Below are 12,219 nucleotides of genomic sequence, written 5' to 3' on the forward strand. Positions count from 1 at the left end.
GATATTTCAAAGAGCACTGGGTTTACAAACAAGAATAAACTATTCAGAAAAGCTGAGTCCCATTATGCAAAGAAGAAAAAGGTCATATAACAAAATTAAAGATTTTCAAATATTCTTGAAGAAAAGAGCAGAACTGAATAGGAAATTTATCCTTTAGAATGAGAAACACAAGATAACATGAAATACTAGTTACAAAGGATCTAATAAGATCAAACTGTTTACTTCTCATTTAAGAAAATGATATATTTAAACTATAAACAAAGATTTAATTAATTTACATATAGAAGTTTTGGGATTGAATTGAATATAATGGAATGAGTCAAAAATAAAATAAAATTGGGTGGGAAAGGATAAAATGGAATAATTATATCATATAAAAGTGACATGAATAAAAAGAAATGCTACAATGAAGGGAAGGAGGGAATGGAAGGCTGCTAATGCTAGTGCCTTACTCTTATCAGATCTGGAAAAAAGGGGACAGTGCATTCATATGGAAGGGTAAATTTTTCTTAATTTAGGAGATAAGAGGATGAGGGATAAAGATTAAGAGAGGGAACTTTAGAAGGACAATAGATTAAGAAAAAAGAGGGCTGGGGGATAAAAAAAGGGATGGAATAATAGAGGTTATTTATATTAATAAATAAGAGGGTAAAAAATGATAAGGGAGGGTCCCTCTTTAGAAAGGTAAATAGCTTAATAACTTGGATAATAAGGGGAGGAAACAAGGAATCTTAGAAGGACAGGGAAGGAAAATGAGAGAGAGACTGAAAAAGAGAATTGACAGAATTGTGGAGGTAATGGTAAGAAGAAAATTAGATTTCTGAGGAAGAATATTATAAAAATACTAATAATGAAAAATAGAATGAAGGGGAATATGCAACTAATAATTATAACTTTGAGTGTGAATGAGATCTATTCACCCTTAATATGGAAATAGAGAACAGAATGGATCAAAAACCCAAACCTAATAATATGTTGCTTACAAGAAACACATTTAAAAATCAAAGACACTTATAGAGCAAACAGTAGGATGGTGTAAAATATATTATGCATTAGCTGGCAAAAAAAAAAGCAGAGGTGGCAATAATGACCTCAGAAAGGTTAAAATTAAAATAGATCTAATTAAAAGAGGTAAACAGGTAAAATGCCTTATATTAAAAGGCATCATAGGTAATGAAGAATTACTAAACCACCATAGCCCCCAGTTTTTAAAAGAAAAAGCTAAAGGAGTTATAGGTGGAAATAAGTGACAAAACTAAAGTTGGAGATTTTAACCTTCCCCTCTCAGAACTAGATAAATCTAATAGTGTTCCAGGGGGAGTAATGTGTAATTGGCTTGGAATGATAGGTAAGAGCTAGATTGTGAAAGACTTTAAATGACAAACAGAAGTTTGTATTTTACCATAACAACAATGGGGAGTCACTGAAACTTCTTTAGCAAGGAAAGAGCATGGTAAGAACCAAGATTTAAGAATATAAAGTACAGAGCAAATGACTTCAGCAAATGACTAGTGTTTGATAAACCCAAAGACCCCAGCTTTGGGGATAAGAACTCACTATTTAACAAATTGCTATGAAAACTGGAAAATGGTATGGTAGAAATTAGGCATAGATCAGTTTCTCACACTCTATACCAAGATAAAGTCAAAACAAGTATATGATTTAAACAGAAAGAGTGATATCATAATAAATCAGGGGAACAAAGAATAGTATACCTGGCAGATCTATGGAAAAGGGAGGAATTTGTGATAGAGATAGAGAAACTAGAGATAGAGAATGGTATAAGATGTACAATGAATAAATTTGACTATATTAAATATAAAAGATTTTGTACAAACAAAACCAATGAAAAAAAGATTAAAAGGGAAACAACCTGAGAAAAACTTTTACAATAAGTTTCTCTTATAAAGGTCTCATTTCTCAAGTTTATAGAGAACTAAGTCAAATTTATAAAGAATACAAGTCATTCCCCAATTGACAAATAATCAAAGGATATTATAAGCAGTTTTTAGGTGAAGGAATCAAAGCTATCAATAATCATATGAAAAAAATGTTCTAAATCACTCTTGTTTAAGGAAATACAAATTAAAACAACTCTGAGATGACACTTCATACGTATTAGATTGGCCAACATGACAGTAAAGGGAAGTGATAAATCTTGAAAGGGATATGGTAAAATTGGGACACTAATGTATTGGTAGAGTTGTGAACTGATCCAAACATTCTGGAGGACAACTTGGAACTATGCTCAAAGGGCTATAAAGCTGTTCATGCCCTTTGATCCTATAATAGCACTACTGAATCTGTACCAAAGAGATCATAAAAAAGGGGAAAGGACCTACTTGTACAAAAATATTATAGCAACTCTTTTTGTGGTGGCAAAGATTTGGAAACTGGGGCAATGCCCATCAATTGAGGAATGGCTGAACAAATTGAGATATATAATGGTGATGGAATACTATTGTGCCATAAGAAATGATGAACAGTATGATTTCAGAAAAAGTTGGACAGACCTTCATGAAGTGATGGAGAGAGAAATAAGCAATGCCTTTAGAATATTGTACACAGTAATAGCAATACTGTGGGTTGATCAACTGTGAAAGCCTTAGCTACTCTCAGCAATAAAATAAGCCAAGACAATTTTGAAGGACTTATGACAAATAATGCTATCCACCTCCAGAAAAAGAACTATTGGAGTTGGGTGCAGATCAAAGCATACCATCTTTCACATTAGTTTATTTACAGTTTTATTTTGGAGGGTTGGTTTTCTATGCATATTCTCTTACAATGACCAATATGGAAGTGCATTTTGCATAATACATATATAACCCAGATCAAATTGCTTACCATCTCTGAGAAGGGGGAAGGAAAGGAAGCAGGGAGACAATTTGGATGTTACAATTTCAGAAATTGTAATTGAGAAAATAAAATATCTTTGAATAATAAAAAGAATAACTGTTGAGAAATATCAACCCTATTGTTTCCACCAGAAAATAGTGATCAAAATCACCTTAGAAGCAATAAAATACTAGGATGGAGCCAAACTAGTCTACGTGTTGTTCCCCATACAAAATATGTCATCTCCCACCTCTGAACCTTTATCTAGACTGTCTTCCATGCCTGAAATGCTTTCCCTCTTCACTTATTTCTTTTGGCATCTCTAGCTCCCTGCAAGCCTCAGTTTATACATCACCTTCTTCTGCTTCTCCAAAGTGTTTGTGTTCCTCCCAAATTCATAGTGTATTTATGTTATAGATCATTTCCTGTGAGCATATCACATCCTCTTTGCAGAGTATAAACTATGTCACTTTTGCCTTTGTATTCTCAGGTGATAGTCACAGTGTTTAGCTCATAGTATTTAATAAATGGCTGTTGATTGAAGAATCTTCGTGTTAAAGCAAAAATGAAAGAAAAGCTTTGAGGGGAAAAAAAAAAGGCTTAAATAGACAGAGTGGCGTAGTGGATAGAATCCCTAGTTAGGAAAAAATGGCTTCAAGTCTCATCCCTAACACATTTTATGTGACACTTGGCTTGTCAGCATTCCAGGAAACTCTCTAAGACTAAGTTACTGTACTGGGAGTTCCCTGCCCTAGTGGAATCAGAGGCCAGGATGAAAGGAAAAAAAATTCCTAATTTTAAATAAGGGGTAAGTTCAGGGCTAAAATCATAGGAACAAAATAAAGAAATCAATCCAACTCCTTTATTAGGAATTAAAAGATGTATCCAAGGCTACACAGGTGGTGTCAGAAGAGATTTATATCCAAGACCTGATTCCAGAGACAACATTCTTTCTAACCCCACTCAAATGGAAAAGAGTCAGGGCAAAGAGGCTGAAATGTGTGTTGGGGGAGGGGAAAGAAGACAGAAGAAAATGGCCTGAAGCTCAGGTCCATCTCTGCCACTCCCTCTATGGCCTTGGGCATGTCTTTTGATATCTCTTCCTCAGTTTTCCTCATTTGTGCAATGAGGAGAACTTTCCAAGTTCCCTTTCAGGTAAAAGATTCCATAATTCTCTGAATTCTCCACTTCCACCAAGCTGTATAAGTGCAAATTCCCCACCAGGAGGAGAAATGACTCTTTGCTGCTTCCTTCACAATTTGAAAGAGTGATGCCTAATGTCACACAGAACCAGATTTGAATCTGAATGTATTGCTATGATATATTAGTGAGCGTTTGCAATTTACAGACCTTCAAGTCAAATAGAAATAATCATTTGTAAATATTCTCAAATGGACAGTATTTGGCTTCTGACATGTTCAATTCATCTTCATATTCTTTCAAAGATAGCTCATATTTGCCATAAGTCACTTGGTGTTCTATTCCCAGCAAGCAAAAGCCAAGACCTTCCTATGAAATATTGTTTAAGAAAGAAAACAAGTAAGAAAGAAGAATCAAAATGGGTAAAATAAACCATGTAGTCCAAGTAAATACTTTCACTGAAAAAGCAAGAGTCCAGCAGGTTAGCCTTTACAGAGGTAATGAAATCTTTCCTTGGTAGGCTGCTATGGCCACTTTTTTCTCTCAAGTTTTCAAAACATGAACATTTTACCAATATCCAAACAATTTGCAAAAATGTTGAATGCTACTTTGGTCCTTGTGTAGATTTTCCCTATAAAAAAAAAAGTTAATCTTTTCAATGCCTTTCCCCCCCCACCCCCACTTGATTGTTTTGGAACTTGTAAAGTATACTGGCTCAAGATGTGTGTTTTTGGCTAGAAGGGAATATTTAGAAATCCCTACCCAAAAAAACCCAGTGGGAGTGGAAATTTAAAAGAGGACCGCCTAATTCAGCAGTGAGATGAGGGTGAGGAGCAGCATGTGTTTGTGTGTGTGAGTGTGTGTGTGTGTGTGTGTGTGTGTGTGTGTGTGTGTGTGTGGTGTGTAAATGTGTCTTTCATAGTGCTGAGAATCCGAAGGGAATGTTTGATTAGCTACTCTCAGGGAGAGAGAAAAGGTGCTCAGCTCTCTACTTTGTTTCTTTCTTCTTTGGGATAATTTAGCTGGAATCTGGGATGCAGAAAATCTTAGAGGGGAAACAATATTCCTTCCGTGTGGTGGAAAAAAATTGAAAAATATTGCACACTTCAAACAAGGTATGTCTCTCTGCTCAACTTCTGGGCTTTGTGTAGTTTGCTTTCTATTGTTAGAAGATCAGGAAAATGTATTTGTTATTAGGAAACAGCAGCAGGGGCTGTCCTTACTGGCAAATGACTAAAGGTCCCAAGAGGGACTCTATTAGAAAGAAGGCAATGCTATATTATGTATATTATTGCATCTGACATCCAACTCTTGGATTGGTACAATTTATTTCTTTTACTTCTTATTTAAACCAACTGCTTGTGGTGGAGAGAAGAGGAACTGGATGAAATTGGGATGAAATTTACACATTTACTTTTGTCTTCCATCTTTAGGCTTTTTTTGGGCTAATGGGCTATTTAATTAGGAAAAGCAATGTCAGAAATGGCAATAATAATCACCATACAAAGTTAAAAGTGAAATCGATTTCTGTGGGTCTGTGTTTATCTCTTCAGGTGGCTGTTTATGGTATTTGGCTTATATGGCACTATTTAAACCTTGTTTACTTTGGACGTGTGTGTGTGTGTGTGTGTGTGTGTGTGTGTGTGTGTGTGTGTTAAGGTTGAATAGTCTTTTAGGGATAAGCCTGTGGGAATGAATGGCATTGTTAAAGTCTGCCATAGCAGCTCCACTCTTCAGGGGGAGTCAGGATATGTGATCTCTTCAGAGCATGATTTGTGTCAAACCAGTATAAACATGAAACAAATACCTCGAGCCCATGTGGAGCTGAGAGAATCAGCCCAAATAATGAGAGTTGATAACGGGTTCCTGACACTCTAGGGCAACAGGGCCTGCATCTATTAGAAAATGGAATCCACAATTTTCTCAAGGTAGCTTGTAAAACTACAACTACACATATTTGGCCACACGAATCATTTTTAAAATATGAGCACTAAAAAAAAGTGGCATTTTACCAACACATCCCAGTGCAATAAACAGGGGGATTTTGATAGTAATTTTATTTAAAGTTTAATATTTTCTGGGGGTTTGAATATTTTTTTTTACTCTGGCATGATGATATCCTTGGGCAGATCACATTCAAATCATAAATTTACCTGGGCATTATTTAGAAGATGGAGCAGTAAAATAAGAGAAACTGAATTCAAATCTTGCTCTTACCATCTCTTACCTGTGTAAACTAAGACTAGTTGTTTAACCTCTTCTAGACTTAGTTTCCTCATCTGGAAAATGAAGGAATTAGATTCAAGGACCTCTGAGGTCCCTTCCACCTTCCAATCTATGGTCCTATGTTAACTGAGCTACTGGCTCTGATTTGATGAATTAAAATCCCCCCTTTCTGTGAAGGGCTGTCAGCCTAAGAACCATAAGGCTACAGATGGCTGCATTATTAATTGCCATGGACTGGCTCCTGGGGATTAAGCTTCATTTTGAGGAATATGTCTAACAAATGGCTTTGTCTGTACCGTGTGTTGGTGATGAAAGGAAATACCTCACCAGGAATGCAAGCAATATTAATGGCCAATCCCCAAACCCCCTTTTCTTTTAATGGCACTAAGTAGCTAGTAGAATTTAGACTTTCATAAGAACTTTATAAAATTATTCATGTGGAAAAAAACAGAAGAAACAAAATGTTCAGATTTCAAACAAGAACTTCCCTTGAATAGATTTTTGTGCTTTATGTAGTTTGCTTTCCATCTTAATATAATGAAAATATATTTGTTACTAAAACATATTAAACAGATACAATCTCCTGGTTGTTTTTGTGCTCTGAGTGCCCACGATATACCAAGTTCTCAACAAATGTTTGTCAATTGATTGGCTGATTATTTGACTGAGATGACTTATGAATTGCTCCATTTGAATTTGAATGTTATTTCAACTGATCTATAACATTCCTAGAGCAGAAATTGTATGACAGGAAGCAGAGAAGTACTGTGGAAAGTGGACTTTGGATGTAGACCTGGCAAGGACTGTTGCCTTAGGACCATCCTAGAGAAGTTGGAAGTAATTGAAGTCATAAACTTAGCACTATTCAGGATGTTACAGGTCATCGATCTATCCTCCTCATTTTATAGATGAGAGAAATCATAGAAGACAGGTTAAGGGAAGACCAAAATTACACAGAAGTAGAATCAAAATTTGAACTCAAGTCTTCTAACTAAATCCAGAATTATTTACACTATGTTCACACTACCAGTTATTTTCTATATCCCACACCTAAATACTGAATTCCAACTAATGAAAGTAAGCCTTCTAACCTTCTAGATCTTCAAGTCATCTTGAATTCTTGGCTCAGAAATCTGCACTACAAAATGACTAATTATCCAGCATTTTTTGTTCCCTTATGTCTGTCCCAAGATGAAATTTTCCTGTTTCCTTCTACCCCCTTCTTGCTACACAACACATATCGGTCGAGTCAACATGTAGTCAAGTATTTATTAAGCTCCTAGTCTATGCCAGGCACTGAGATAACCTTTTCTAAAAGGTATCTTTCAGGGACAAGTCAACATAAAAATTTGGAAATAATTTTTTTCTGAATTCATAGTAATTAAAAGTAAATATAAAAGGAGTTGATCTAGGTTCAGACTTGAGCTTTCTAACTTAATCCTTAAAATTCCCCAGTTCTAAATTGACTCATAACTCTCTCTAGGCCAAGACCCCCACATCAAAGCATCTTCCTTCCTTATGGTTCCAAAAGAAAATAGGGTCTCCTGTCCTAAAAAAAAGAAAAGAAAAAACAAAACAAAACCTGGAGGCAACTTCGGTATTCATCCAACAAGTCATGTTAGGTCAAAAAGAACTTAGTAAGCACCAACTATGTACCAAGCACTGGGGTTTGTAAATCTTGAAATTTCTCAGACTTGTGAATGTTAAAAATTTTCCCCAATGGGGAATTCTCAATTGGAACAATTCCCTACTGGGGACATTCCCCATTTTGACTGTGAGAACTCGCCAGGATCAGAAATGGGAGGACCTCTACTCCACCTATACTTAAGACTACTTTAGGGGAGAAAAATCCTTGCTAAACAATGAAAGTACTTGGACCCATGCTTATGATGAGTCAGGGAGTTCTTTGAGCCATGCCTGTTTTTAGAATTGATACAATGGGATGCTAGGTACCTATAAAGGTCGGGCAACTTGTAAATTTGCCAGGAGCAAAGAGGTGAAAACTTACTTAGAGGTTTTCTCTTGAGGGGATTAGTTGACTCAGCTGTGTTTTCTCTGGTTCAGATTTACTGAGGGGATTGGTGGACCCAGCAGTGTTTTTTCTGATTCAAACTTACTAAAGGGATTAAGTAGACCCAGCAGTGTTTTTAGAATGGGTTGTCCTTTGGAAAACGTCTACAGTGATTGGTAGATGTAAGGACTTAGGGGAGGTGACATAGGAGAAAAACCCCTATATAAGAAAAAGCAGAATCTCTTGAGAAGGGAATCCTTTTGGAGGATCTCTGATGAGGATCGCTTGGGAAGAATCTCTTGAGAGAGGCTCTGGAGAAGGGAAGCTCTTGGAGGACAATCTCTAAGGAGGTCTCGCTGGAGCTCCTCTGAGGGGACTCTGTCCCTCTGGAGGCTCTAGAGAGAGGCCCTTTGAAACAGTCTCTGGCTGGATCTCTCTTTGAGGAGGACTCTGGCTGGAATTCTCTCTGGTGAAGTCAGCTGAGATGGAGCTGGCCTGGTGTCACTAGAATCCTTGCTTAGACAGACCTTGTGGTGAGTGATAAAAAACTGACTGACTGATCTCTCTCTCTTAAGACTCAGGTCTAGGCCATGTTGGCTTAAGGCCCTTCATACTTATTCCTTTCTTACTCTTTCTCTCTTTCTTTAATTCCTCATTGTATTATTAATTAAAAATCTCTATAAAACCCAGTTGACTTGGGTATATTCAAAATTGGGAATATATTCCCTGGTGACCACCTTATATTTGATTTAAAAACCAAGACACTAGTGAAACATATTTTCTGTGGTCAAATTTACTCACCACTCTTATATCTATCACAATTTATATCTTCCACTATTTTACTCACTACAGTTTATGTCTCCAACTCTTTTAACTGCCACAGTTTACAACCACAACAATTTTAAATCTTACAGGTTAGAAAGAAAGGCAAAAAACAGTCTTTGATCACACTAAGTGCAGTAGGGAAAATAGCAGACAAACTACCATAGGTATAAACAAAAAATATAAATTGGGGATTGTCTCAGAAGGAAGGCACTAGCAGGGGGGATGGCCTATGAAAATGCATGGAATGGGGAAATGGGACATTAATAGGAGGAATAGCGTGGAGTCCAGTATTGCTGAATCACAGAATATATGACCAGGAGTAAGATATAAAAAGATAGGAAGAGGTCACATAATAGCCAAACAGAAGATTTTATATTTGATCCTGGAGATTAATAGGGAGTCATGAAAGTGTTTTGAATTCAAAGGTGACATGATCAGACCTGCACTTTAAGAAGCTTACTCTGACAGCTGAAAGGAGAACAGAGTAGAGCAGGGAAAGACATCAAACAGGGAAACCAACCAGAAGTCTATTTCAAGGGAGTTTATATGAGAAATGTTGCAAATGTAGAACTGGCAGGTCTTGGGTACAAACTGGATATACCATTGAGGAATAGGAATCAAGAAAGACACGGAGTTTGCAAACCTGGGAGTGGTGGTTCTCTCCACAGTAATGGGAAAGTTAGGAAGAAGGGAGCATTTGGTGAGAGAGGAGGGGAGGATATATGAGTTCATTTTTGTGCATATTGAGCTTAAGGTATCTATGAAACCTCAAAGTCAAGACATCCATGAGGTAACTGGTGATGGAAGACTGGCAGCCAGGAGAGAGATTAGACATGGATAAATAGATCTGAGAATGATCAGCATAGAGATAATAAGAAGAAGAAGGAGAATCATCTGTGAAAGCTGATGAAATCACCCAGGGAACTAGTATAGAGAAAGAAGAAAAAAGGAGCCAAGGCAGAGCCCTGAGGGGTCACCTGAACCAATGATGAAGCTTGTTTGCTCATTCTGGAATCCCTGGTTCCTTCACAGTCAACAAACCAACTGATTGAATTGTTGGGGGCTTTGGTGTTCTACCCACATAAAGAGGTCATTCATTCAATTCATTCAAAGAGTATTTATTAAGCATCTACTACCAGGCACAGTGCTGGGCAAATGCCAACAAGTTCCTGATCCCAAAAATCGAATATTCTTTTGGAGAGAATACAAATGCACAGAAAAGTGAAGATGAGAAATATGTAAACTAAATCCAAAATCATGGGAGTAGAGGGGAGAGGATGTACTGCAACCTTGAAGGATCACAATAGACTTTGTTAAAAATTGATAGGGATGAACTTTGAAGGAAAGGATTTTAAGAGATGAGTCTGAGGGAAGAGTTCCAGGCATGGAGGACAGCTTGAACAAAGGCTAGACAGTCATATATAAATGTTGCAAGTAACTGCTCTTTGGTTCTAAAGTGTCTGAAGGATGGGAATGTGCAATAAGCCTGGAAAGATGGGCCTAAGCCAGATTATGAAGGATTTTAAATATCAAACTGAAGGGCTTCTTTGCATTTGAACCTGAAGGCTACAGGGAATATACTGGAGCTTCTTGAGAAGGGGGTGGGGGTGACAAAGTCAGGTGTGTGGGCCCAAGAAATATCAATTTAGCAGCTATGTGAAGGAGACAATTGAAAATAGTAGAGACTGGAGACTTAACTAATTAGAAACTGCCCTCCATCCCAACCAATCAAGGGAAAATTGGTACACATGGTGTCCCTGTTCTGTCAAAAATCTGAATAATTCATTCCTCTACAATGTGATCTCCAAATTCAGCAGTTAGTCACTCTCCTGGAAGAGCCACAATGCCTATGTTAGATCAAGTCAAATCAACAAGCATTTATATATTAAGTACCTAGTATGTCCTGGGCACTGTGCAAAAAAATGATTCACTGGTTTTCTCTTTTTTTTCTGGGCATTTTGATTGTTTATGAATGAGAAGACACAAATTCAAAGCAGAGTGAGGCAATACTGGATGACACAGAAAACTGATAATCACCCTCACACTTTCACTCATTCTTCAGAAGTGGTGAGTTCAGGGGACATCTGGGTAGCTCAGTGGATTGAGGTCCTAGTTTCAAATTTGGTCTCAGCCACTTCCTACCTGCATAAACCTGGGCAAGTAACTTGACCCTTATTGCCTAGCCCTTAACACTCTTCTGCCTTGGAACCAATATTGGTTCCAAGGCAGAAGGTAACGGTTTAAAAAAAAAAAAAAGAAGAAGTGGTGAGTCCATATTCCACAAGGGTTATTTTGTGGCTATCATTTTGTGGCTCCCTAAATAAGTCATCACATCAGCCTACAAATAACAAAAAACAGCCCACAGCCATGATATTCTGACTAACCTGAAAGGTTTTTGCTGAATTAAAATGCTCACATCTCCAGAGAGTGAGGTGGATGGATATTCAGTATTTCCAAAAAAGGGTGATTTCATCTATATGAGTCTTCCAGTCATTTGGGCAGACTAGAGTCTCTTCTAGCTTTAGTAGACAGTAATAGAAGCAATTGTGGCTAAAAATTGTTGTTATCCAATATCTAAGTGGAGTAATGGATGAAGCACTAGACTTAAAGCCAGGAAGACTCTAATTAAATTCTTCCTAAAATTCTTTAAAATCTCTAGGAAAGTCACTTAACCTGCCTTAGCCCCAGTGTCCTCATTTGTAAAATGAAGGGACTGGACCAAATGGCTTCCAACCTATCTAGATCTAATATGTGAATCTTTGATCCCATCTTTGAAATGATGTTTCCCTAAACTTAGTCCAACTTAATTGAATGGGCTCCTACTATATGCTAGGCTCAAATGAAATAACCCAGATAAAGCACTTTGCAAACCTTAAAGCACCATAAATATATCCACTATTACCATTATTGTCCTTAATGGCAAACACAAAGAGTTGTAGAATTATAGACACTGCAGTGGCAGGGGCAGCTAGGTTGCTAAGTGGTGAGAGCACCAGACCTAAAGGGAGGAAGAAGTGGGTATAGGTATGTCCTATCTGTGTGACCCTGGGCAGATCATTTAACCCCAACTGCCTAGCATTTGCCTCTCTTCTTTCTTTGAATCAATACTTAGTATCGATTCCAAGACAGACACTACAGTTTAAAAAAACTAAATGACTCAGTGGTCATTTAGTTCAACC

General features: G+C 37.2%; 1 protein-coding gene across 2 annotated transcripts in view; it reads left to right on the top strand.

Moving 5' to 3' along the window:
- The first annotated feature begins 4,450 nt into the window (after window positions 1-4,450).
- The window catches only part of VIT (vitrin), a 181,409-nt gene continuing 173,640 nt past the window's right edge, over window positions 4,451-12,219 (top strand). Inside the window, exon 1 of one of the 2 annotated variants that reach the window (XM_056813270.1) lies at window positions 4,451-5,093. The gene's annotated coding sequence lies outside the window, so the exon portion shown is untranslated. The remainder of the gene's footprint in view (window positions 5,094-12,219) is intronic. The other variant, XM_056813271.1, reaches the window with a different exon arrangement.

Source organism: Monodelphis domestica, chromosome 1, assembly GCF_027887165.1.
Source record: "Monodelphis domestica isolate mMonDom1 chromosome 1, mMonDom1.pri, whole genome shotgun sequence".
Lineage (NCBI taxonomy): Eukaryota > Metazoa > Chordata > Mammalia > Didelphimorphia > Didelphidae > Monodelphis > Monodelphis domestica.